At 38.4% G+C, this 27,522-nt stretch overlaps 1 long non-coding RNA gene across 2 annotated transcripts; it reads left to right on the top strand.

The window, feature by feature from the left end:
• Positions 1 to 803: 803 nt before the first annotated feature.
• Positions 804 to 19,794, top strand: LOC139703291 (uncharacterized). Of its 2 annotated transcripts, XR_011705689.1 has the most exons (5): positions 804 to 875; positions 8,655 to 8,780; positions 16,754 to 16,859; positions 19,283 to 19,388; positions 19,503 to 19,794. It is a non-coding gene; the product is annotated as an uncharacterized lncRNA (long non-coding RNA). The 2 variants fall into 2 exon arrangements; XR_011705690.1 differs by lacking the exons at positions 804 to 875; positions 8,655 to 8,780 and adding an exon at positions 11,020 to 11,325.
• Positions 19,795 to 27,522: the final 7,728 nt, after the last annotated feature.

The following is a 27,522-nucleotide window of genomic DNA, read 5'->3' as shown; positions in this document are numbered from 1 at the left end:
TTATAAACATAGAAAACCCTATGGGGTGGGAGACAAAAGAGTCCAAGTCTGAAGGCTAAAGAATCAGGAGAGTCAGTGATGTAAATTCCAGTCCAAGTGCCAATTTTTCATTCAGTATTGAAAGCAAGAAAAACTGATATCTTAACTTAGGCCACAGTCAGAAGATTCCCTCTTATTCAGCCTTTACATTCTAATCAGGTCTTTCACTGATTAGGTGATGCATGTCCACAACTGGGTGGGCAACCTGCTTCCCTCAGTTCACCAATTCAAATATAATATCACCTAGAAACACCTAACAGAAACATCCAACATGATTGACCAGATGTCTGGGCACTGCTTAGCCCAGTGAAGTTAACACATAAAATTAACTGTCATACCTTCTAATGTATTTGCTTAAAAATCTAGAGCTCTTGCCAGTGTAGTTTGCATTGTGGATTTTGCTCATTGTATCTTAATGTTATGTTCCTTTTGCCACCACTTCAACCCTTAAATTTGTATTAGATTAATTGGTTACACTAAATACAGATTTTTTTTTTTTGCAAAAGTACCCAAATATATAGTGTTGTGTATTCCTGTGGTCTTACCAGGAAGCTTATATGTCCAATTTGGTTTCTTCTTGTGACTTTAGGACTGATCATTCAGTTCATGTGTTATGTGCCTGAACAATTCATTATAAAATTTTCCATCTGCCTTATATGTAACTTTTTTTTTGCATTCACTGAAGATGATTGTGTAGATTTGATTTTCATTGAATGTTGTAAAAGTGTTATAATCTAATCCTATGAATATTTTTATATTTACTAGCTGGAATTCTGGAAAAGAATTTTACCATCATCATCCACTAGTTTACACTGAATTCTTGAATGTATAGAAAGGTAGGATGAATTTTTTTTTTTTTTTTACAATATTTCTACTTTTCAAAACAAGAAAGTTTTTCCTTGTTTTTCCAAAGATGTTCTTTGATCGTGTTTTGTGTTTTATTTTTGTTTTAGAATTTCATCATGAGATTCTAGATGTCTCTGTTTCATATTTCACCCCATTATAGTCATTAACCTTGTTGATGTTCGAATTTCTCTGTTTTTGCCCAACAGGAGGCTTCAGTGCCTTCTGAGTATTCTTGATATAATTTCAGTTATGATAGCTTTGTCCAGATTCACCACGTTTAGTTCTAACCCTGACCTATAATCAGACAGTCTCCATAGGATCCTGGTTCCTTTTGGTAGGACATATTTTTAGAGGAATCAATCTGGGTAATAGAGTTACTCATGGCTACCTGGTTGCTTGATAATGCCACAGCCTTGCTGGGCACAATTCACGAGCCACTTGTCATGCACAAACAAACTTTACTTTTAGAACACACGCTGCACTACACAAGCTCTTCAGGAATTCCCTCAGAGCCCAACTGCCACCACAGGCTTCTGCGAGCCTCTCAACCCCCACTCCTCCTGCTCTTGAGGCCGATTGGCTGGGTTGCGTGGGCGGAGCCAAAAAGTCCCCCAATAAGCAGCTCCCTGGTCTGAAAGGGTGGGGAAACACTCCAATGAGCATCACTGCAGAGGAGCCAATCAGCTGGAAGTTTGCTGGGGCTGCTGTGAGCCAATCAGCTGGAAGTTTGCTGGGGCCGCTTCACCTGTGGCTCAACAGAGTTACTCATGGCTACCTGGTTGCTTGATATTTCTTGTTCTGTTCATCACATGGATCCAGTAAATATGTTTGAGAGAATATACATCATTTGATTGTTTTATTTTAGCCTTAGAATTTTAAAAATGTAACAAACAATAATATTTATTTGACTCTTCTAATTCATAGGTAAGAAGTAGTATATTGAAAATTAGTCTGAGTTTCTATAGAGATGAAAATATTCTGTGTGTACATTGTCCAACACAATGGCTACTTTATGTCTGTGGTAGTTGAATACCTAAAATGTGATGGGTTTGATAGAGAAACATAATCTTTTATTTAATATAAATTTAATCAACTTAAATACCCAGTTATAGCTGGTGCCTATGAGATTGGACAGCAGATGCCCAACACACTTTCTTGTGCCTTGGTTTCTTATTCAACAATATATCCTAAGGGGAAGTGAATAGTACAAAAGAAAGGGAGTCTTCCTGGCTTATTGTACCTGCATAGTAATCTAGGATGTAGATTTGCCTTAGATTATTTAGTCAGTTCCTTCTTGGTGGATGTGTGTCTTATTTCTAGTTTTCTGCTGTTCTGATTTGTTCTGCCAAGAAAGGCTTTATGCTTATTCCTCTTTCTATTTTACTTGTATGCATGGGATAGTTTCTTAGAAGAATTGCTGATTCCAAGGAAACATATGTATCCCATAAAAGAGAAGATTTGGAGCTTAGAGCATCTGGAAGGTAGCAAAAGAAGAAAAAGTTGTTCTTATTTCATTCCTTAGATTCTATGTGCTTTCTGCTTTCTTGCAATAATGGGTTAGCTAGACTGATGCTGGGAGTCATCCAGCCTGCATCCTGGATGCCACAGCCATCTGTTAACCACAAGACCTTAAGTGGGTCCTTTTATTTTCTTGACTTTGGAACTGACACAGAAGGACACTGTGTATAGAAAAAGTGGTTAGCAGCCTGGCCTTTGAGGTGAGAGGACCTGGATGTGACCCTCTGAACTACTACTTGCTCTTTGTATGATCTAGAGCAAACAATTTATTTATTATGTGCTCTAATATGACATCCTGTATTACTGATCATCATCATCATCCTCATACTCATTCCACCACCCATTCAAAATGTGAATGATAAGTGTGGAGATGATACTACCATGTGTTTCAGAGGTGTTATCACAAACATTTGATTTTATAACTTTTGTATTATGTAGTTTACATAGAGATTAAATGAAGTCTCTAGAAAGCTTATGAGCAGATGCACATATATTACTTACTATGCTATAGATATGGAATTTCAAATCAGGCACATTGTTCAAGAAATGGGACTTGGCCAGGCAAGGTGGCACAAGCCTATAATCCCAGAAACCCAGGAGGCTGAGATTGTAGGATCTCAAGTTCAAAGCTAGCCTCAGAAACTTAGTAAGATCCTTCATGAAATAAAAATAAAATGAGCTGAGGATGTAGCTAAGTGGGTAAGCGCCCCTGGGTTCAACCACTTCATGTATCCAAAGACAAGAAAGATTCCTTTATGTAATAGTACTTAGCATAAAAATTCAGATAAATAAAAAACAGAAAAACAGAATACAAGATATATATATGTGTGTGTGTGTGTGTATATATATATATATATATATATATATATATATATATATATATAAAATACTAGTTATATGAAATGTAACATATGCATATATATTATATTTGCATATATGTCTGCACAGAAAAACAATGTAATTAAATAGCCTAATGTAAATATCAGTGACAATGAGAATTCTGAGTATTAATACTTTTAACTTCTTTAACTTCTTCATGTGACTCTGTATTAAACATTAGCATTGAAGAGGAGAGATTATATATGTTAAATTTATAGTTCCTAAAATATCTGTTACTTATATATTTCAGGAACAGAGAATTTTAATCCAGGTAAATAAAAAATTATTACTCCTTAATTACATCCCTTTCTTTCTCTTATAAAGATAATCACTATTCAAAATGAGATGATTATCACTCCTGTGCATAACTTTACCTTTTGCTCAATATAAGAACTTTCTAAATAAAATACCATTATTTTTCTGCAATACACATGGTATTCTTATCCAGCTTGATAATTTACTTGACATTTTCTGTGTGTGTGTGTGTTGATTGTAACTGATTGTTTTGGTCAAGGGACCCTTGTGAGGAGTTCATGGGGCAACCTTCAATCCAGCATAGTATTTGGTTCATCATCCAGAAAGCCAGTGTTTGTTTCCTTTCCATTCCAACTTCCCAAGTACACTGCTCTTTAATGGGGTTATTTCTTAGCCTTAATGAGAATTGCTATACTTTAATGAGTATTTGAGAATGCTAGAAAGGTACCACACACACTCATACATATTACATAGGGAACTCCATGCCATCTCTTGTGCTGTGCATTGTAATGGAGTTGTGGTGAAGAAGTTCTTCAGCTTTTCATCGAATAATTGTCCTTTTTCTGTACTCTATTGGGGCACTCTGTATTTACATCCATTGTGCACATGACTTGCAGCTTGAGTAGCTTCTTGGAGCTCTAGGAGAAGATGACACTGAATCTTCAGAGAGGGACACCGAAACAAAAGTGAGAATCTCTTCCTAGATTGTGCCTGAGCCACCCCAGGGTGAGTTCCTTCTCCTGTCTTTGCCTGCACTGTCACACGACCATTCCCTGAGTTCTTGTTCTTCTTCACATCTTCAGTAGCTGAGGAGGTGGAAAAGTCACAGTAATGATTAGTCCAGTTCCAGGTCCTTTTGGAAGTTCTGGTGACCTCTGTAGAGTCACCTTGGTATATAGGAGAAGGAAGGCCTGACTGGACTCATCAGAGACTTTGAGCCCAGCCTCCTCTTCTGTAAAATGGGGATAAGAGCACTAACCCATACCCGATTGCTGGGACCTTCAATGATAATACCTGCTGTAATAATAATTAGTGATTCCCATGTATCTCTCTGATGGGTGATATAGAGTTGATTAGAACATCTTCCTAGCATTCTTCCATGAAGCCATGTTTTTAATGTACTTTATAATATTTTATAAAGAAGCCAGGAATTTATATATAGTATTAGCTAAAATTATTAAAGTGTCATATACAAGAATTCAGTGTTTTCAAAAATAATGATACCATATAACTTACTCTATTATAATACCCTACTATAGCTCCTAAAATATCCAGATAGACCTAAATATTATCATTCCCTAGGACAGAACATTTTCAGTTTTGTAGTACGTGGTATGCCTACCACTCACACTACCCTATTGTTAGGCAGACAGACCACACATTTTACTACGAAATTGTCCTAGAAATTCATTGAAAATGAATCCCAAAGGTGTTTTGCTTGCTTATCTTTTGATTTTGTTGATTTGGCTTATTTCATCCATCCCATTTTGGGATTTATTCATTTTGTTACATGTATCAGTGAATCATTATTTTTGTTGATTCCCATAATCCAGTTTATGGATATAGAATAATTTGTTTTATCCATTTACCTGCTGTTAGATGTGGGGATTGTTTCCAGTTTGGGGCTCTTGTTAACAAAGGTCTTAAGAGCATTTGTGAATAAATACTTTTGTAAAATTATGGTGCTTTCTTTCACTAGTTAAATAATTAGTAGCTTCTTGGAGCTCTATGTCTGGATCATAACATAGATATAAGATTAACATGGTAAGAAGCTTTCAAACGGCAGTGGTTGTACCAGTTTTTATTGCCACTAGTATTGTATGAGGGTTGTATCCTCTAGGACTTTGCCGGTGCTTGGTGTGTTCAGTGTTTTGACCTTAAGCCTTTCCACTGGGAGTGTACTGCTATCTTATAGATTTCATTGACCTTTTCCTAATGGTTAAGGATGTTGAGCATTTTTTCACAAACTTGATGTTTGTATATCCTCTTTATTGTGGTATCTATTCAAATCTTCTGGCTGTTTCTCTTGTGATGTCTCTATTTTCTCCTTATTAACTGCTGTGAGATTTTCAATATTCTAGATACAAATCCTATTACAGATATATGATTTTTTAAAATATATTTTTCTCAACCGATGACTTGGGTATTCTCTCTTCCAATCATAAATTTGGAAGAATTGATGTTTTACATGATTATTTCATGTTTTTCAGACACCAATATATTCTTTTTTAAATATATTTTTGTTGTAGATGAGCACAATACCTTTATTTATTTTTATGTGGTGCTGAGGATTGAACCCAGTGCCTCATAACTGTGAGGCAAGCGCTCTACCCCTAAGCCACAACCCCAGCCCCACTAATATATTCTTGTTTCTATTTTGTTTTAATTTTATTTTACTTTTTTCCCCCAATTTTTTAGTTGTAGATAGACAAAATACCTTTATTTTATTTATTTGTTTTTTTATGTGGTGCTGATAATCAAACCCAGTCTTATGCATGCAAAGCAAGCACTCTACCACTGAGCCAAAACCACAACCTCTTGTTTTTATTTTTACTTATTTATTGGTTTGTTTTTGAGACAAGGTCTCTCTACATTGCTTAGGGCCTCCCTAAGTTGCTAAGGCCGTCTTTGAACTTCCGGCCCTCCTGCCTTAGCCTCCCAAGATGCTGGGATTACAGGCTTATGCCACTATCCCCAGCAGAGCTGTAGTTTTTAACTGGGAGTAATTACAAATTCCAAATTCTTGAGTTTTTCAATTATTATTATTGTGGTGTCTCATCTAAGAAATCTGTACCTAATCCATACTCAATAAGGATTTTCCTCTGTTTTTTGCTGGACATGTTATAGGTTTAGGATTTATGTTTAGATATATGATTTATTTTTGTATATGATATAGTATATGGATCACAGTTGATACTTGCACATTTGGATATCCATTTGTTCCAGAACCTTTTGTTGAAAAGATTGTCTATTCTCTACTAAATTGCCTTTGTATCCTTGTGAAAAATCAGTTATCCATATATGTCTTGGTGTATTTCTAGACTCTCTATGCTGTTCCTTTGATATACATATTCGGCTAACCTGATGCCAAAAACTTACTGTCTTGATTACTGTAGGTTCATAATTTTTTTTTTTTGAAATTAGGTACATTGTTCTCTAACTGTCATTTTACAAAATTTTCCTTCATAGTATTGATTCTTTGTATTTTCATTTGAATTTTAGAATTAGCCTTCTAGTTTTCTTATCCATTTTGTTAGGATTTTTATTAGGATTACATTGAATCTATAGATTAGTTTTGAAAGAATAAATAATACTAAGTCTTCTGACCTATGAAGATGATATGTCCTCCATTTATTTAGATCTTCTTTAATTGCCTCAGCAAAGATGTCTGGTATTCATTGTATCAGCATGGCACATCTGTGATCAGATATTCATAAATATTTCATAATTTTTGATGCTACCATACATGGCAATATTTTAAAGTATAATCTTTATGATATTATCATTGAACTCTCAACTACAAATGACAGTAGCAGTGAATGATCTTTTTGGTTGAAATCCTGCTCCAGGATTGAAAGGATGTTCAATATTTAATATGATTTTTCCTGTATTTCAGTATCAGCTTTTAAAATTCATTGGTAGTGTATTGAATCTAGTGAGGAAAAACTGTCCTAGAGGCAATTCTATCAGTCATTTTCAGAAAAATCACACTTATGTAAATAGTCTAGAAGATTTCAATTTTAAATTTGTGCTTAGAAATGAATTTCTTGAGCTAGGTGCAGTGATGCACACCTGTAATCCCAGTGGCTTGGGAGGCTGAGGGAGGAGGATTACGAGTTCAAAGCCAGCCTCAGCAAAAGTGAGGTGCTAAGCAACTCAGTGAGACCCTGTCTCTAAATAAAATACAAAATAAGGCTGGGGATGTGACTCAGTGGTAGAGTGCTCTTGAATTCCATTTCCAGTACCCCCCCTTCCCCCCAAGAAAAAAGAAATGAATCTGTTGAGTTGAAATGTGTGGCCTTTTTGCTTTAGATCCCAGCAAATTCACCTAACTGAATTCTTGGTATCTTTGGTGGTGAGATAACAAATGTGTATGTGGATATGTGTGTGTGTGTGTGTGTGTGTGTGTGTGTGTTTATGTATGTTTTTGTATGTACCTGAGGCTGCCAGGAGTATTTATTGTGAGTGATAATATGGTGTTAGATAATATGGTGTCTGTTCTCTTTGTTTTCTGGAATATATTAGGAATAAGATCAGTTTATTAGTTGTTTATTCCCATTTTTGCTTGACCAGCATGGTTACTGTAGTGTCTCATTGATTATTATAATATTGGCACAGAATGAGCATCCACTTATGTTACCTACCATAATCAATTATTACAACACTAGCTTAGAAATTTTGTAGTTCTTTTATTCCTTCTAGAATTGTAAGTTGGAATTTTAATTGCATGACAGTACTCTGTGTTCTCCCACTTCTTATTCATGTATTGTTACTGTCAGTATTACTCAGGCATTCCCCCTTTTCTCAAAGAGTTTGCCTCTGTTATTATAATTGTATATTTTATGCTCTATTTGTCCCCAACTAACCCAATGAAGGCCCTTTAAGTTGGCCTCAATGTTCATTTGACACTTCCATAGAATTCCCTTGAGTATGCACTTTGCTCTGTGAGCCTGATCATCTCCCTCTCTGTAGAAAGGAAGTCATGAAGCCCACCTCAGACCACCACGTTGAGCATTAGAAGAGTCCAAAAACATCAACCCATAGCCTGTGACATATATTAGGACCTCAACAAGTTTCCCATTCCAACTTGGCCTCCTTCATTGTGTCAATGTAATGCCTCTGACACTAACAATAGCATGGCTACAGAGAGATGACTTGGAAATGTAGCAACAAGCAAGACAACTTCCACATTTCCATTATGAGTGGCCTTCATTGTCAAAGGTGTGTGGGGCAGGGTTGTGTGAGCTGGAAAAAGGACAACTATCATTGCATGGCTTCCCGATAGCACAGTGGGGACAGGCAAGACATGACCACCCCATCCCTTGCATTTCATGTGCTTTGCCATCCTCTTACTTTCCTCTCTATTCCATATGCTTTCTTTCTCCTCTCTCTTCTAGTTAAACATCAGAGAAGGGTGTGGATGCTATACAGAACCAGGAACTCATAGAGAGGAAGCAAGTGTGGTGTGGAGTCTACTAGACAGGCTACTGGAAAAGAGTAGACTGACCACAGGGACACTATAGGTAAGTCACTTCCTTTCTATGATATTTGATTATTCAATAGGATAACAATTCACGATCCTCTGACCAACAGGAAAACTTAGAACTTTGAGTGTGATCCCATGTGGGAAAATAACCTGTGGTCTTAGGTTCAAGGAAAGACCTGGGCGATTTGCAAGAATTACATTAGCAGAGATTCCCCAGATGTCCCAGAAATCTTCATGGGTGCCATTAAATTAGTGGTATACAAATTTGAGCTTTTGGGTTAGCATTTTTCCAAGTATGGTTCACGGATCGATCACTTCATCAAAATCACCAGGGGTTGCTTAATAAAATGGCCAATTTTTGAGTTCACTTCAAATGCTGAATCAAAACCACGGAGGAAAGTTAGGAAGTGTCTACTTTATTAGTATTCCTTCATTTGGTTCTGGTAGTCATACAGGTTTAAAAAAATGGTGCTATGTATTCATACCAAGATCCTCTAATATTTTGATATGTTTGATGTATGATTTAATTGTTGGTCTTTTCTGCTTGTTGACTTTAGATGTCTGTGTCTTCTGTATTGTATCAAACAGGTTGCAAGCAATTCACCCAGTTAAGTACTGTTTATTCACTGATTTGTGCTCAAGGCTCTGGGGAAATAACACAGATTAACAAGATAGGCAGGCTCCTTGGGTGTCATTGTCATTTGGAAAACTGGCAGTAAGCAAGAAAACATATCAATAAGCAGACTGATTTCATATAAGGATTTGTGCTTTGTTGTAAAAAAACAGTAGAAAATGACAAGGATTATGATTGAAAGAAAAGTGGCGCAGGACTAATCACACACACCTGAGATAAGAAGCAGGTTTATTGTCAGGAGCCTGACAAGGCTGCTCTGCACAGAGAGAGAGATAGCAGCAGCAAGCAAGGAGAGCAGCAGCAACTCCTCCTTGAATGTTTCCTTTTATAGGCTAGAATCATGGTCGCGCACCAGGGGTGGGTTTAGTCTTGACTGACATAGTAAGAATCCCCTGATCTTGTGAAAGGCAAGTTTGTTTCTTGGGAACAGAGATAGGCAGTTTTCCTATCTCTCAGAGGGGGAACAGGGAACCAGAACATCCCTTTATCTTCTCAAGGAGAGAACAGGGAAACCAGGATGTCCCCATCTCAGGGGCCAGTAAGTTTTCTTCTATCTCTCAATAAGAGAACAGGGAGAGACTGGCATGTCTCCAGTTTGGTAGGCTTTATCTCGGGCTACTTTCTATTTCTTGGGAATAAGAACATTATTCTTAAGGTAGGGGTGGGGAAAAGGAAGATGGCTTCAATTATGCTAACAATGATAGGGTGTGTTACTAGTGAATTTTTTTTTTTTTTTTGTCAAGAAGCAACATTTGAGGGGCTGGGGTTGTGGTTCAGTGGTAGAGCGCTTGCCTAGCATGTGTGAGATGCTGGGTTCAATCCTCATCACCACATAAAAATAAATAAATGAAATAAAGGTATTGTGTCCAACTGCAACTAAAACATATTTTTAAAAAGAAGCGACATTTGAACTATGTCCTGGATGACAAAAAGAAGCAAGACATGGACCAGCCATTCTGTCAGTGTCTATGCAATGTGTAGACACCTTTTGAATCAGGATCAGAGTGCAAGCTCAGAGGCTGGATCCTGGTGGACAATGTGCAGACTGGTGGGAGGTAAGTGGAGAGGGCAAATGGAGCCACAGAGTTTGGGCTGTGCTCTGTGTAAGGAGTTTGGATTTTATTCTGAGTGTGGAGAGTTAGTGTATGGGCATGACATGATCTGGGTATTTTATTACTCAGGCAACACTGGCCTCTCTGTGAAAGGATTGGAAAGGGACAACTATCTTGTGCTGACAACCTTTAGGAGAATGTTGCCCAAGGCCATGGGAGGGATGAGGGAAGATGGGAGCTGTGCTGCAGCAGTGTGCAGAGGGAGGGGTATGCCTGGACAGCGCATGTCTGGAGGAAGGGCAGGAGGGACCTGCAATGGCTGGGCATGGGGGTGGTGTGAGGATGAGACAGAATCAAAGGCCCCTGGGCTTGTTCAGCCCCGTGGAGACATGGTGGTGCTGTTTTCTGAGATCAGTTGCTCCAAGTGCCTGACATTCTCAGGATAGTTAGTTTGGTTATCCAATAGTAGTCATAGTAAAATTCATTGATTTAATATAATGTGTCAATTGATGAATAATACAAACTCTAAAACAAAACTGTAAAAATCTCATCTTGCAAGTATTTATACAACAACTCAGGATATTGCTCATTGACCTTGTACCTAACACTCTTCTAAGGGTTTTCAGGTATCACCTCATGTAATTCTCAAAGTAGCAACCTATGTCATAAGGAAAAATGTTTCCCCTACTTAACAAAAGAGGAAACTGAGATACAGACCCAAGATTACAAGCTAGATATCCCCAAACCGTTGCACTTGATTTTTTTTTTTTTTTATAATGGGATTTATATGCCTTTGCTTGTGCCAGAATGAAACAGAAAGTAATGTTTGTTTCAAAACATTTTCTCTTCCAGGGTCAGTACTGCATAATCCCAGTTTTGCAGAGGAGGCATTAGAGGTGAACTAAAATATTCAAAGTCATGCAGTTTGTCAGAAGTAGTGTTTGTCCCTAGCCTGTGTCTGGTACCATACTCCTAACCTGCTCACTCAGGAAGAAGAAATACCCTGGTTGAACCCTGTCAGCCCATCGTGGGTAGGCTGAAGCAGGCTGTGGCTGTCAATCTTATTCCTTTGATTGATGGTGGTGTTGTTCACCTATGTCCTCAACATTGTCTGCCTGCTTTCCACAACTTCCTTTTTCTTATAAATACATGTTGAAGTCCCAATTATGACAGTGGATTCATATATTTCTCCTGAAATTCTTTTAGTTGTAACCTCCATGGGGTTATTTTTCAACTATTGTTTTTAGATGTTGATGGACATTTATTTTATTCATTTATTTATATGTGGTGCTAAGGATCAAACCCAGTGCCTCACACATGCTAGGCAAGCGCTCTACCACTTAGCCACAATCTCAGCCCCATGTTTTTTACACATACACATTGAGGATTATAATGTCTTCTTGAGCATTTGGTCTCTTTGTCATTATGCAATTCCCATCTTTATTCTTGTAAACTTTTCTTTTTCTGATATCAGCCCAGCTTGAGATTCATGTGTCTATTCCAGCTCTCATTTGAGTAAAGTTAAAAGTAAAGTGATGGAGAAAGACATACCATGCTAACATTAGGCCTTTTTATATTTAAGTGAGTTTCTTATAGACATAATACATTTGGGGTTTGGATTTTGGATCCCTTCTGGTAATTTGTCTTTTACTTGGTTTATTTAGATCATTGACATTCAAAGTGATATTGATGTGGTTGAATGAACATCTATTTTATTTGTTCCTATTCTCTATGTGTTGCCCTTGTGCAGTGTCCATATTTCTGTTTCCTGCTCTTTTTCTACCTTTTGTGGGTTTAAGTACTTTTTATACTTACCTTTTCTATTTTTTCTCATTTTATCAGTTTTACTTATTCTTGTCCTTTTTAGTGTTTACACTATGGGGTATTGTCCACTTGCAACTCCTCCAGTGTACTTTCAGATAATTCCATACAGAATTGTAGGAAGTGAAATTAACTTTATATTAACAGATTAATCCTAATCCCTCTCTCACATTCCAGTATCATTGCTATCATTCATTTCACCTATACAGAAGCATACATAATTATACATACAGATACACACATAATCAAAGACTCTGTTGCTATTATTATTTTGAGCAATCTGTAATCTGTTAGATCATTGCAGAGAGATGTGGGACCCTCCTGGCCCCAGACAGGTATCCTGGACCTACTTTCCATGTAAAGGTGATACCAGGACGAATAAGACAGGGAAAGTCTCTCTGAGCCTAGCTTCCCTCTGTAAAATGGTGGTAAGATGGGTAAGATGTTTACATGTCCCCAGCTTTTTAAAGTTTTCTTTTTATGTTTTTTTTTGGGGGGGGGGTACTGGGGATTGAACCCAGGGTCACTTAACCACTGAGATCCACATCCCCAGCCCTTTGGTATATTTTATTTTGAGTCAGAGTCTCACTGCATTGTCTCACTATGCTGTTGAGGCTGGCTTTGAACTCACCATCCTCCTGCTTCAGCTTCCCAAGCTACTGGAATTATACATATGTGCCACTGTGCCCAACTATTTTTAGTTTTTGACACAGGATGTCCCTAAGTTGCTTAGGACCTCACTAAGTTCTCGAGACCAGCCTTAAACGTGCAATCCTCCTGTCTCTGCCTCCCATTTCATTGGGATTACAGGCCCATGCCCCAGCAACATACTCTATAGTGAACCTTTTTAAAGATGACAGGAAGCCATAAACATACCTTGGAGAAAAGATAGCCCCTTCAATAAACTGTTCTGGGAAAACTGGAAATCCATATGTAGCAGAATGAAATTTAAACCCTGTCTCTCACTCTGCACATAACTCAACCTACAGTAGATCAAGGACATAGACATTAGATCAGACACCCTGTGTCCACTAGATGAAAATGTTGGCCCAATACTCCATCAAGCAACTCCTAGTTGCTTAGGATTTGACTTCTTCAACAAGACTTCTAAAATGCAAGAAATAAAATCAAGAATCAATAAATGAGATGGTGTCAAACTAAAAACTTCTTCACAGCAAAGGAAACAATCAAGAACATGAAGGGAGAGCCTACAGAATAGGATAAAATTATTGCTCTATCTGTACCTCAGATAGAGCTTTAATCTCCAGGATATATAAATAAGTCAAAAAATTCAACACCAAAACAACAAATAACAGAATCAATACATGGGCAAAGGAACTGAACAGGCACGTCACAGAAGAAGAAATAATGAATTGATAACAAATATGTGAGGAAATGTTCCTCTTGCAATTAGACAAATATAAATTAAAACAACACTGAAATTTGATGAACTCCAGTCAGAATGGCAACAATCAAGAATATATACAACATTAAATGTTGGTAAGGATGTAGGGATAAGGGTATCCCTATGAAATTGAAACCCTCTCTCACTCTGCACAAAACTCAACCTACGGAGTTTTTATGGCTGAGTAATATTCCATTGTGGCATATATACACAATGGAATATTACTCAGTCATAAAAGGATGACTTCCTGACTTTTGCTGGTAAATGGATAGATCAAGAGACTATCATGCTAAGTGAAATAAGCCAATCCTCAGAAAACAAAGGTCAACTGTTTTGTATGATGTGTGGATGCTAACACACAACAAGGGGGAGAAGAAGAATGGACATTTAGTGGATTAGACAAAGGGGAATGAAGGGAAGGGAGTGAGGAATGAAATAGGAAAGACAGTGGAATGAATCAGACATAACTTTCCTGTGTTCATATATGAACACACCACAGTGAGATTTCACATCATGTACAACCACAATAATTGGATCCTAATTAAAATAACTTATACTCCATATATGTAATATGTCAAATATACTTTATTGTCTATATACATGACAATATATATATAAAAAGAACAAAGAAAAAATAAAGAAGCCTGGAAGTTTTCAAGTATTAGTGAAAATGCCAAGTGCAAGAATTCAGTATTTTCAGAAATAATGCCAGCTATTTGCTCAATTATAATAATACATAGCTATAGTCCTAAAAATAATGAGGTAGACCTAAAATTTTCATTTTCTAGACAAAATACTTTCACTTCTATATCCCTAGATTTCATACCACACCTAATGCCCTGTCCCCAGGTAAGCACAGCACTTCTTTTGCTATAGATAGATTTTATGTCTAAAAAATTTATTGAATTGGCATTGTAAAGATGGTTTCTTTTTTAAATTTGGCTTATTTTATTAATCTGGATTATTTTAGATTTATGCAATTTATTGTATTTATCAACAGTTCTTTCTCTTTCATTTATTCTTTTTGTTTGTTTGGTTTTGCTTTTGCCGTTTTGGGGGTTAAACTTGGGACTTTGTACTTGTTAGGCAAGTGCTCCATCCCTGAGTTACCCCCAACCTAGTAAATTCTTTTTTATTACCAAATAGTATTCCGTGGTATAGCTATAGCACAATGTGTTTTATACTTTTACCTGTTGATAGATATTTGGACTATTTCCAATTTGGGGCTTCTTTAAAAAATTGTAGTGAGGATTCAACTCAGGGGTGCTTTTAGCTCTTTTTATTTTTTATTTTGAGAAAAGATCTCACTAAGTTGCTTAGATCTCACTAAATTGCTGAGGCTGGTCTTGAACTTGTGATCCTTTTGTCTCAGCCTCCAGAGCTGGTGTGATTATAGACATATGCTACCATGCTGGTCTCAGTAGGGGCTCTTGTAAATAATACTCCTTTCAGATTTCCTCATAAGTCTTTTCATGGAAATATGCATTTTTTCCCTTAGAGTAAATGTTTAGGAATAGATGACTGGATCACATCTTAAATGTAAGATTAACATGACTAGAAACAACCAAACTGTTGGCCATGGTTGTACCCTTTTCCATTACCATTTGCCTAGTATGTGTGAGACACTGGGTTATGCTCAGCACTACATGTAAGTAAATAAAATAAAGATCCATTGACAACTGAAAAAATTAAAAAAAAATAAAAATAAATATCTACCCTGCCTACCTTTCCTCTTGCTCCCAGAAAACTAATGACAGTTACCTAAACCCAGCAATATAACTGCCCCAGAGACCAGCTGGAAATGTGGCAATAAAAAGTAGCATATAGGGGCTAGGGTTGTAGCTCAGTGGTAGAGCGTTTGCCTAGCATGGGTGAGCACTGGGTTTGATCCTTAGCACCACATAAAAATAAATAAATAAAATAAAAGTCCTGTGTACATCTATAACTAGAAAAATATTTTTTAAAAAAGGAAGTAGCATATACTCACAGTTATGCCTTGAATGAAGCCTTGAGGACATTGAATGTCTGTTTGTATGTGTTGTTTTTCTTTCTTTCCTTTTTTTTTTTCTTTTTTTGTACCAGGGATTGAACTCAAGGACACTCAACCACTGAGCCACATCCCCAGCCCTATTTTGTATTTTATTTAGAGACTGGGTCTCACTGAGTTGTCTAGTGCCTTGCCTTTGCTAAGGCTGGCTTTGAACTCCTGATCCTCCTGCTTTAGCCTCCCGAGCTGCTGGGATTGCTGGTGTGCTCCACCACACCCCGCTATGTGTGATTTTTTGCAGGATCCTTTCCTGAAGGATGTCAGGAGAGAAAAGATCATGAAACAGTTCCTTTAATTCTGCTTCATTTTCTGTCCCCTTTTTGATATTCTAGTTTGATATTGGAGAACCATTTCCATACTGATCTCCAAATTAGAGAGTGAAGATAAAGGGGAGACGCAGGAATCACGAGCTCTTGTCACTGATGCTAGTCCCATACCTCCTATACTGCCATGCAGTGAGATTCTATCTGCACCATCAGCTTCTTCAAAGTTACTAGGGTTTTGAATGAATACCTACAAGGGCACAATACTAAAACTATAGGTTTTTAAGTCATGATGTATAAGGGAAGCTACTGAGTATCCTTAGGGAAAGGCAAGAGTTAGAATCTCGCTTCTTTTTTTAAATTATTTTTTTATTTGTTTTAATTAGTTACACATGACAGTACAATGACCTTGACATATCATAATTTGAATCAGATGGGATATAATTTCCCATTTTTCTGAGTATACAGGTTGCAGAATCACATTGGTCATGCAGTCACATATATACACACAGTAATAATAATGTCTGTTTCATTCTACTATCACTTCTTACTAGACAACTCTGGAGAATTGATTGTTCATAAATGAGTTTGCTTTGGTCAACTGTAAATTGGGAATAATGATACCTTCCTCATATAATCATTGTGAGAAGATTACACCAAAATGCATTTAGCCATAAACCTTTAAGTGACATCATAGAATAGGTTCCCCATTTGCAACTGTTTATCCTGTAAACTGTTTCTGGTATTTCTTTAATGAGATAATCTTGTTTTGTTTTTTATAATCTTAGCCATGCTGCATGACCATACTTATGCATAGGCCTTAGACTTTCTGCAGACCATACCTAAGAGTACAGCAACTGACAGGGGCCTCACCTTCTTCTTCCTTAAATGTTGGTAAGTGTCTACACAAAGAAGTTGTGACAATCTTTTCCTCTCTCAAATTGTATGAAGTTCTCATGTCCCCACATTTTCCATTTAAAAGCAATGCACTATAATCACCAAATCATTGATTGGGTTTTGTTAAAAGTATTCCAGAACCTTACAAGGCATAGATAGGACCATTGTCATTGAATTTAGGTACCCACATGTGAAATATGCTGCTATGTTGTGCAAGTTTGTCCCCTCTGGAAGCCATGTTAGGATTTGATCGCCATTGTGACAGTTTTTGGAGGTGAAACCTCTGGGAGTGGATTGGACTGTGAAGTCCCTGCCCTCTAAATGGATCATTTCTGTTATCACAGGAGTGAGCTCCTTATAAAACTGTGGGTTTGGCTCCCTTTTTCTCTTTCTCTCCTGCCATCTTACCTTCTGTTGTGTGATTAGGCAGCAAAAATGGCCTCACAAGATATTGGCATGTTGATCTTGGGCTTTCCATCTTCTGGAACTGTGAGGAAATAAATTTCTGTGGTTTATAAATTACCCAGTTTTAAGTATTTTTTTATAGCAGCACAAATGGACTTAGGCCATTTATATGGAAATATGATAAGGAAAATGAAAATCAATCTAAAATTCCAACAAAAGTATATCAGCAAATCATAATACTGCAAAGCCCATTATTTGCACAGATCTAGTTAAATAGATACACTTATATTTGGTTAGCACACATTAGTAAAGAGATTTTAAAGTTCAGTGAGACCTGTTATAACATGCATATTCTTTAACTGTCACAGTTGTGGAGACTTAACCACAAGATACTGGCTAGTGTGGCCTCTGCCATCATCACTCATGTGTCTGCACTGTTTAGAGCAGAGATGACCATTTCCCTAGCTAGCTCAGTGCCTTTGGGCCCCCTGACCATGCTATATCCATCCTTCCATCCAAAAAGGACACTTTTTCTCATGGCTGAATGTCCAGCCTCTGTGAATCACCCAGAGGCCTCCAAGCAGTAATATGAAACAGTATTCAGGTCTGAGAGTGAACTATAGGCCTCCAATTCCTTCTCTGTCTGGGGATAATCTCCCTTCCTCTCCCCTCTCTATGTCTTTAGAGGCCCTTCCCTCCCTACCAGTTCCAAGCAGCTCATTTTTCCCCCATAAGTTTCTGTAAAATATGGGAGAAACACTGCCTTCCAAGAGCTGCTACCTTCAGCACTGCCATAAAACTACTCAGGGAAGGGGAAGGGGCAACAAGCATGGGTCCCTGTTTCAGAGTGAGTAAACACAGAGAGAACAGAGTTTTACCTCCTAATTTGTATGTGTGCCAGTGCATATACTAAGGATCTGCCACCAATCATTTAAGTTGTCCAGGCTGGCAGGTTTCTCCCTTTGTCTGGCAGTGGGCCTGGTGACCAACCTTCTTGACACCAGCTCTGTGGTTAGGAGCTCATGCTTGGTACTCAAATACATTCATGAAGAGAGGATATCCATAAAACACTAGTAGGGTTATAGTGAGATTTAATCCAGAAACCGAAGAATGGGAAGAGTACCCCTCTTTAAGAATCTGCTTCATAAACAATAGGTGCTTTCCTCCCTGGAGAAGGGAAATCCTGTGGCAACTTGAAACAGGTCCCTCAGCCTGGGCCCCTTTACCAAAATCTACATCGAAATTACTTTGATGAGGAGTCTTTTCTAAACCCTCATCAGGACTCCCTTGTTGTTGGAAATAGGATTTCTGATTCAGAAAGCTATTCAGGTTATTAAGTTGTAATAATATGGGACCCAGAAAGAGATATGTCCAGTGGGTACCTACAATATAGGTGTCTATTTTTTCCATCCTACCAATGAGCTTTTTTTTGTTTTTATACTGAGGATTGAACTCAGGGGCACTCGACCACTAAGCCACATCCCCAGTTCTATTTTGTATTTAATTAAGAGACAGGGTCTCACTGAGTTGTGCCTTGCCATTGCTGACGCTGGCTTTGAACTCGTGATCCTCCTGCCTCAGCCTCCCGAGCCACTGGGATTACAGGCATGCAACGACCACTGCACCTGGCCCAACTAGTTTTTTTTTTTTTTCCCAAGTATTTTTTAGTTGTAGATGGACACGCTATCTTTATTTATTTTTATGTAGTTCTGAGGATTGAATCCAGTGCCTCACACTTGAGAGGCAAGCGGTCTTCCACTGAGCTACAGCCCAAGATCCCCAACTAGCTTTTTTTCAGTTTTTGTTAGTTGTTAAGTGGATACAATACTTTTTAAATTTTTTTTATGTGGTGCTGAGGACAGGACCCAGTGCCCACACATGCTAGGCAACCTCTACCACTGAGCTACAACTGCAGCCCCCCACTAACCAGCATTTGTCAATATTTCCAGGGATATGATTGTCTTGTTTTGCTAGAAGATTTTGTCTTTCTCATTAGATCATCTTATTTTCCCTAGACCTTTCCTAGTGGAAGTGTCATCTCAGATGATCTTTAAACTTACACATTCTGAAGCCATTACATGGAGTTATCAGATGTAGCAAATAAAAATACAGGATGCTAAGGTAAGTTTGAATTTAGAAACAAACGTAAAATTTTATTGAATGCCAAATAATTATACTAAAATGATTTGTTGTTTATCTGCAATTCATTTCAAATAGGTGTATTTTATCTGGCAGGCTTGCACATGGGGAACTTGTAGGGTGGAACCAAGGTGCTCCTGTCAACAACCCCAGCTCACCTCCCAAGAAATGACATCAGCACTCATGATTCCTGGAAGTGAGCTCTCTCAGGTGTGCCAGATGAGTGGAGCTCCAGATGACAGAGATGACAACACCATGGGGAGAGTTAGCCTTAAATGACAGATACCACATAGAGAAAAAAAATACCTACTCATCCTTGTCAATACACAGACACCTGAATGATAATAAATGGGTATTGCTTGGGAGTTTTAAGCAAAAATGGAAATCACTCCTGTGGTCTAAGGTGTATTCTTTCTATTTTTTTTGTGGTTTGCTATCATTGCACAATATAGGAATCCTCTTATCTCTGAAAGGTCTTGGCTATAATTTTGGCTATAATCTGTAGGACATTTTGTGTGTGGGTGTCAAGTTCTGAACATTTCCTGAATTCCTCTGTGAAGCAATTTCCAAAGGAATTTTCTCTATGTGATTTTTCACACCTCTTCTGGAATTTGGAACCTAATTCAAACCCATCTCCATAAGATGAGCATCCACTGCAATCATCACTCATGTTCATGAATTGAGAAGACTTTATTACTAAGTGTACCCTGGGCCATATGAAAAACTTTCTTCAGCAGGTTTTGTAATGAGTTTGTAATAATGACAAGGGACATTTATTCACCTTAAAAAAATGTTGTCCTGAAACACTGTGTCCTGCTACAGGGGTTGCCCTTGGCAAGGAAGTCACTTTCATTAGGCGTTCACAGACAAGACTCCTTTATTAGTCAGCTGGTGGGTATGCATTATAGCCCTTGGCCTTTATGACTGTCCCTTAGTAGCCCTGCAGGTTGGATAAGGCTGCCCAATTCTGGGGATCATTAGTAGGATGCTCACTGGCAAGCCAATCTCAGTCACATTCTTCAATATCAGCTTTATAGAAATAAAGTTGATGTGATGTTCTTCATCTTTGGTCACATAGCTCAGTTGGTGTAAAGCTCATATTTGGAGCATCAGGCTCTCTTTGGTTCCCCTTAAAGACACTAACACAGTGAAGTAAAGTAAAAGCAGCAATATTTGGAGTAATAAAAACAAAAATTGGGCTGTGGTTATAGCTCAGTGGTAGAGTATCTAGCATATGCAAGCTCTGCGTCTAAGCCCCAACACTGAAAGATGAGGAGAGAAAGAAGAGAGACAAGGCAAGAGAAGAGCTGTGGGTCCATTTTAAGACCCACCTCAGGGGGTAGAGCAGAACAAGTATTCCTGAAGGGCAGGTTACTACCAAGAGTTTTGAGGGAAAAGGGGCCTGGATGGGAAACCCCTATTGATCCCCCCATACTAAGTCATTCTTTTGGTTGAGGAGTGGATATATAGAGAGGGAGATGTGTTTTCTCATGGGTGTCTTTTGACATTGAAGAAAATATTAAGGTAGTGATTAAGAATTCTTCAGGATCAATCAATGTATCGATGACTTGACTAGCTTTCTACTTACTAAATGACAATATTATTCTACTCCTGCCTCTGTGAAATATATCATTCCCCAAATGACATTTTTTTGGTGTTTGTAGATCATATAGAGTAGTAATTGAGGACAGTCTCTTAGTTTTCTATCAATTGGCTAACTGCTTACAATGGTGTATTTTACATGCTCACCTTTCGAGGGCTAGCTCATTTCCAAGGGCCCTAGGAGATATTCCTGGGACTCTGTGTGTTGTACTACACCCCTAGTGTCACCTTTAGAGCTAGGACAATTCCTGAAAACAAGGACTTGCTTTTTTTCCTCCAAACTGGCCAGTTTCTGAAATTGCCTTAGCCCCACCTAGTCCCTCTAATTAGTGTGCTTTCTCAGTTGGTGGCTTGAACAGTGGAGCAATTTTGTTCTCAATGAAAAGGAAGAAGCCAAAGAGCCAAGAAGAAACACTTCCAATTTGATGGAACAGCCTGAGCTGGCAGTTGCCATAGTAACCTCACCTCAACAAGGCGACCTTGACCACTTTTTCCTGGAGACTTCCCTCATGAAGCAGGGCGCCTCCTTCAGGAATTTGGACCCATCTGAGGGTGTGGACAGAGTTCTCCCCATTGCCTGAGTCTCAGCCTAGTTCCTCTAATTAGTGCACTTTCTCAGGTGGTGGCCTGAAGAGTGAAGGTGTTTTGCTTTCATAGAAAGGCACAGGGACAAAAGGAGGCCCGTGCAGAAGCTTTTCTGTTGCTGAGTACCAACCGGCCCATCGCGGTTGCCATAGAAACCTGACGTCATTATGGCAACTGTGAAGACATTCAAAAGGAGACCGCTGTGGTCCCAGAGTAGGGCACCACCAACAGGTCTTTGGACTCAGGGGAGGGTGTGGGTGCCCCCCTGTGGGGCTGAGCCTCCCTGGGAAAAGGGGGAGACCAAGGGGTCCCTGACCCGAGTTGCCTAGTTCCTGTTCTGGGACTTGGCGCCCCACTGACGTGAGAGGGAGAGAGACCTTCTGGCCCCAGGCAGCGTGATGTCCCGCTGCAGGGTGTCCTGGACCTCCTTTGCATGTAAAGGCGGGGGCAGGAAGGTAAGACAGGGAAGCACCCTCTGTGACCCAGCTTGTCCTCTGTAAAATGTGGGTAGGAATGCTCCCCCACGGCACTGCTGGAACCTTCTGGAATAACACAGGTGTAAGCCCCATTGCTCTGTGGTTATTGTGGGATCCCAAATGCTCCATGCTTAGCATGGTTCCATGGATATAGCTATCCCAACGAAACAGTAACTTCTGGATTCTGGTTCCCTCTGGGCAGCTCTTCGTCTGGTGACTGAGCTCATATCAAGTGTCTGAAGACAGTTTCTGAGGATGTGCGTCATTTTGGCTGCTGAAGCTTCTGCTCCAGATATGAAGGGCAGCAGTGCTCAGGAGACCCCCAACACTTCCATCCCTGATAATAAGACGTAAGGCCTGGCCCAAGTGAGTTCAGAGATCTAAACAAGAGTATATGGCGGAATAGCACACACAGGTTCACAAATAGCCAGAAAGTAGAGAAACTATTGTGGTCTGATCCTGAAGAGATTTAGCAGGTGAAATTTAACTTCATCAGCTACCCTGCTTTGTATTTACCCTTGAGGCCCATCTGAGGTATTCCTTTTTTGTTACAAAGTAATAAATAGTTGTATAAGGAACTCAGTATTAAACATGCATATGCAATAAATACGTTTTCTATTAATAATAATTGACAAATCTATGTTGAGCATGGAATTATGCCGTTGATTACAAGAAAAGTCCTTCTAGCAATATGAAATGGTACCATGAATTTTCCTGAGTAGCTACAGTTTTATTTATTGTCCAATAATTATTTTTAAAATTTTTATATACATGAGTAGAGTCTAATGATTATTTTAAGCCAGAAATGTTCCAAGGCTTAGCTTAAAATGTCATTTAGAAGATTTTAGAATTGGTAAAAGAACAATTACTTGTGTATTTGTCCTATTATTGTGATACCTAGTAACATCTTTCAAATGACCAGGTACTCTTAAATACTGTTATGGTTATTTTTCCAGAACATCACATTTTTAGAACATTTTCCCTTCATCATGTTCTGTCCCTAGGCATTAACTTATGTTTTGTTAACATATTAATTTGAGTTCTTATACTTGTATTTCAATGTAATCAGATGGCTTGTTCTTTTTTGATCTGGCTTATTTTATTAAGTTTACATATTGGTTTTAGTTTTCCAAATTATCTTAGCCATGAATATATGAAACAGGAGAAGAATTTCTGAATACTTTTTAAAAATATTTTTTAGTTATAGGTGGACACAATGCCTTTATTTTTATTCATTTAATTTTATGTGGTGCTGAGGATCTAACCCAATGCCTCACCCATGCTAGGTGAGCACTCTGCCACTGAGCCACACCCCAGCCCAAATTTCTGAATACTTGGGAAAGACTTTCTTATGTATCCAGTACATAAAATCCACTAGAGAAGACTTGTTTATGGGAACCAAGATTACCATTTATTTTGTTAACAATAAAAATATTCTTTTATATTTTTTGAAGGAAAAATACTTAATAGGCTTATCTACAAATTTAAGATTATAATAAGTATTATACAAACGAATATAACAATTTGGAGTTATTAAACTTTCCACAAACTAGGATTCTCTATGGACAGAATGAATTTGTACCCACCTCCTGAACTGATATGTTGAAGACCTACTGCCCAGTGGGATATTATTGAATGTGTGACCTTTAAGAGATAATTAGTTTTAGATAAGGTCATAAGTATAGAGAACAGAGTAGTGTTATCTCATTGTAGTTTCCATTTACATTTTGCTGATTTCTGATGATTACTACTGTTCATGTGCTCATTTGATACTTGTATATCTAATTCAGATAATGGCTTTCTAAATATTTGTATTTTTATTACAGAGTCTATTTCGGTGACTTTTGAGAGGTTTTTCTATCATATAGAAATAAGTCCTTTATCAGATATATAAATTTGAAATATTTTCTGCAAGTCAGTGACTTAATTGTTCATTTTTTTCAACAGTGTCTTTGGAAGAATTAACATTTTTAATTTTGGGGAAGCCTAGTTTATTGATTTCTTCACTTATAGATTGTATTACTTGTGTGTCCTTTATGATATCTTTGCTTGGGCAAAAGGCAAAATGATTTTCTCCTGAGTTTTATTCTAGGAGATTGGTGCTTGTTTCATATCTAGGTCTGTGATGCATTTTTGAGTTATATTTACATGTGGTGTGTTATATGGATCAGCATTTATGTTTGTCATACAGATATCCAAAAGTTCCAGCATCATTTTTGAAAAGAGTATTGTTTCTCAACTGAACTATATCTGTGTCTTTCTCAAAATTAGTTCTCCTTATGCATACCTGAGGATGTTTTTCTGGATTCTTTCTTTCTTTATTTTTTTGATCTGCTTTCCTGTATTGATGCTTGAGCACACTGACTTCATTGCTGTTGGTTTATAATGAGTCTTGAAAATCAGGAGTAGTTTGTCCACTCACTTGTGCTTTTTCAAATTTGGCTTTCATTGTTTACGATCTTTGAATTTCCATATGAATTTTAGAATCAGTCTATCAATTTTTTTAAAAAAGATTGGTAGAATTTTTATTCAGTTTACATTGAATCTGTAGATAAGATTGGGAATAATAGGCATCATAACAATCCTGAGTCTCCTGGTTGTGTGATGAGTTAAAATAATAACAAGGGGCATTTATTCACCTTAAGAAGTGTTGTCCTGAAACACTGTGTCCTGCTATAGGGGTTACCTTTGGCAAGGAAGTCACTTTCATTAGGCACACACAGGCAGGACTCCTTTAGTAGACAGTTGGTAGGTAAGTATTGCAGTCTTTGGCCTTTGTGACTCTCCCTAAACAGTCCTGCAGGTTGGATAAGTCTGCCCAATTCTGGGGATCATTAGTAGGAAGCTGACTGGCAAGCCAATCTAAGTCAACATAAAGTTGATGTGATGTTCTTCATCTTTGGTCCCATATCTCAGGTTTCGAGCATCAGGGTCTTTTGGGTGCCCCTTAAAGACATAAGCAATGTGAAGTAAAAACAGGAATATTTGGAGCAATAAAAACACAAAAAGTGGTCTGGGGATATAACTCAGTGGTGGAGTATTTATCTAGCATGTGAAGGCCCTGGGTTTCATCCCCAACACTGAAAAAGAAAAAGGAAGAAAGAAAGACAAAACAAGTCAAGAGAAGAGCTGTGGGCCCATTTTAAGATCCACCCAGAGGGTATAGAACAAGTGCTCCTAAAAAGCACATGACTACCAAGAGTCTTGAGGGGAGAGACCTTGGATGTACAACCCCTATTTATCTTCCTAAACGAAGTCATTCATGTGATAGAGAAGGAGTGAATATACAGAGAGGGAGATGTGTCTTTCCACATTGAAGAAAATATCAGGAATAGAGATTAAGAATTCCTCAGGATTAACCAATGTTGGGTGACTTTACTGCTATTCTACTCCTGTCTCCCTGAAATAATTCAGATTCCCAAATGACATTTTTTTGTGTGTTCTTAGTTCATAGAGTTGAGTAATTATGAGCAGTATCTTAGTTTTCCAATAGATGGATAACTGCTCAGAATGGTGTATTTTATGTGCTCACTTACAGAAGGCTACCTCATCGCCAGGATCCCTAGGAGATATTCTTGGGAATCTGTGTGCTGGTACTATTTCCTTAAGTGTAAGTTTTATTTTAAAAGTTCTCTTTGTGTGTGTCTGTGTGTGTGTGTCTATTTTTATTTTTAATTTTTTTGCAGGGTACTGGGGATTGAACCCAGGGGTGATAACCCCTGAGACATATCCCAAGCCTTTTTTGTATTTTGTTTAGAGGCAGAGTCTTGCTAAGTTGCTAGGGCTTTGTTAAGTTGCTGAGGCTCACTGTGAACTTGCAATCCTCCTGCCTCAGTCTCCCAAGCCACTGGGATTTAAGGTATGTGCCATTGCACCTGGATCTAGCCTTACTTTTAAAGCCAAAACAATTTTGGACAACAGGATCATGCTTTTTTTCCACCAAATTGGGCAGAGTTCCTCAAATTGCCTTAGCCCAAAGTTAGTCCCTCTAATTAGTATGTTTTCTCAGGTGGTGGCCTGAAGTGTGAAGGGATTTATTTTTTTCCAGTTAAAAGAAAGATGACAAAGAGCCAAAAAGAAACATTTCCAATTTGATGCACTGCTGGTTGCCATAGTAACCTGACATTATCCTGGTGACCCTAATGACTTTTTACTAGAGACTTCCTTAGACTGGTGATAGGAGCAGGGCCCCTCCTTAAGGACTTTGGACTCCTCTGAGGGTGTGGACAGAGTTCTTCGCATTGACTGTGTCTGAACCTAGTTCCTCTAAATACTACACTTTCTCATGTGGTGGCCTGAAGAGTGAGGGATCTTGCTTTTAGAGAAATATAAAGGGATAAAGAATAGGCCTCTGCAGAGGCATTTCTGGTGGGGAGGACCAATCAGTTGTCATAGAAACCTGATGTAATTATGGTAACCATGGCAACTGTGATGCCATTCTTAAGGAGAAAGAGTTGGTCTGGTGAGAAGAGAGCATCCTGCCTCCAGGTGTTTGGACTCAGTGGAGGGTGTGGGTGTCCACTGATGGGGCCTAGCATACCTGGGGTGTGGGAAGAAAGGGACAGAAGACCCTAGTTGTCTCATTCCTGCTCTTAGACCTGCTGCCCCACTTAGTCTAGAGGAGAGAGTTGTGTGAACCTCCTGACCCAAGGCAGCATCCCATTATTAAGGGATCATAAATGCCTGCATGAATATAGGCTATTTCTTATTCCTTTTCAAAATTTTTGGTTAATGGAAGAAAGATGAGTAAAAGTGAAAGAATAGGCCCTGGTGTGAAGCCCATTTTACCTTCTCACTGTTGTGATTCCTACCTAGTTGTACTAGTGTCATTGGTCACTGAGCTAGGCACATCGTTAGGCTGATGAGGCACAGTGATTTTTGGGTTCTGTTTCTCTCTGCGAAGCTCCTAGTTGTGTCTGTATTAAGTGTGTGAAGGAGGTGGTTTCTGAAGATCTGAGTGGTGATGGCTGCTGAAGCTTTTCCTCATTTAAAGGGAGCAGTGCTCAGGAGAACCCAGCTTCCATCCCTGGTAGGATATGAGTGAGTCCTGGTTCAAGTGAGCTCATAGATCATTCATAACCATGTAGTAGAATAGTGTCTACCAGGTTGACAAAATCACCTAAAGTAGAACAGCCCTTTTGACACTGTCATGGGAAAAGGAAATGGAGTTTTATCCCATTGCCTTCTTATGTGCTTTGTTGTGGCCTTTTAGGCTCATCTCAGAGATGGCTTCTTAGTCTGACAGCAGTGAGTCCTGAATCTTGTGGTAGGAACTTGATATTGAATATGTACTTTAAATAAATTTCATATATTTTTTCGATTGTATTGTTACCAAAAAATACAGAAAATTATGCAACTGGAAAGAGACAAGCAGCACTTGGAGTTGCAGAAGAGCAAGGTTTATTCAGCAGTGGTGCAGACTCGGTGGAGGCCTCTTCTAAAGCTGAGCACAG

Source organism: Marmota flaviventris, chromosome X (assembly GCF_047511675.1).
Source record: "Marmota flaviventris isolate mMarFla1 chromosome X, mMarFla1.hap1, whole genome shotgun sequence".
NCBI classification, from domain to species: Eukaryota; Metazoa; Chordata; class Mammalia; order Rodentia; family Sciuridae; genus Marmota; species Marmota flaviventris.
Note: the sequence above shows the minus strand (reverse complement) of the source record. Positions and strands in the feature narration are given on the sequence as shown.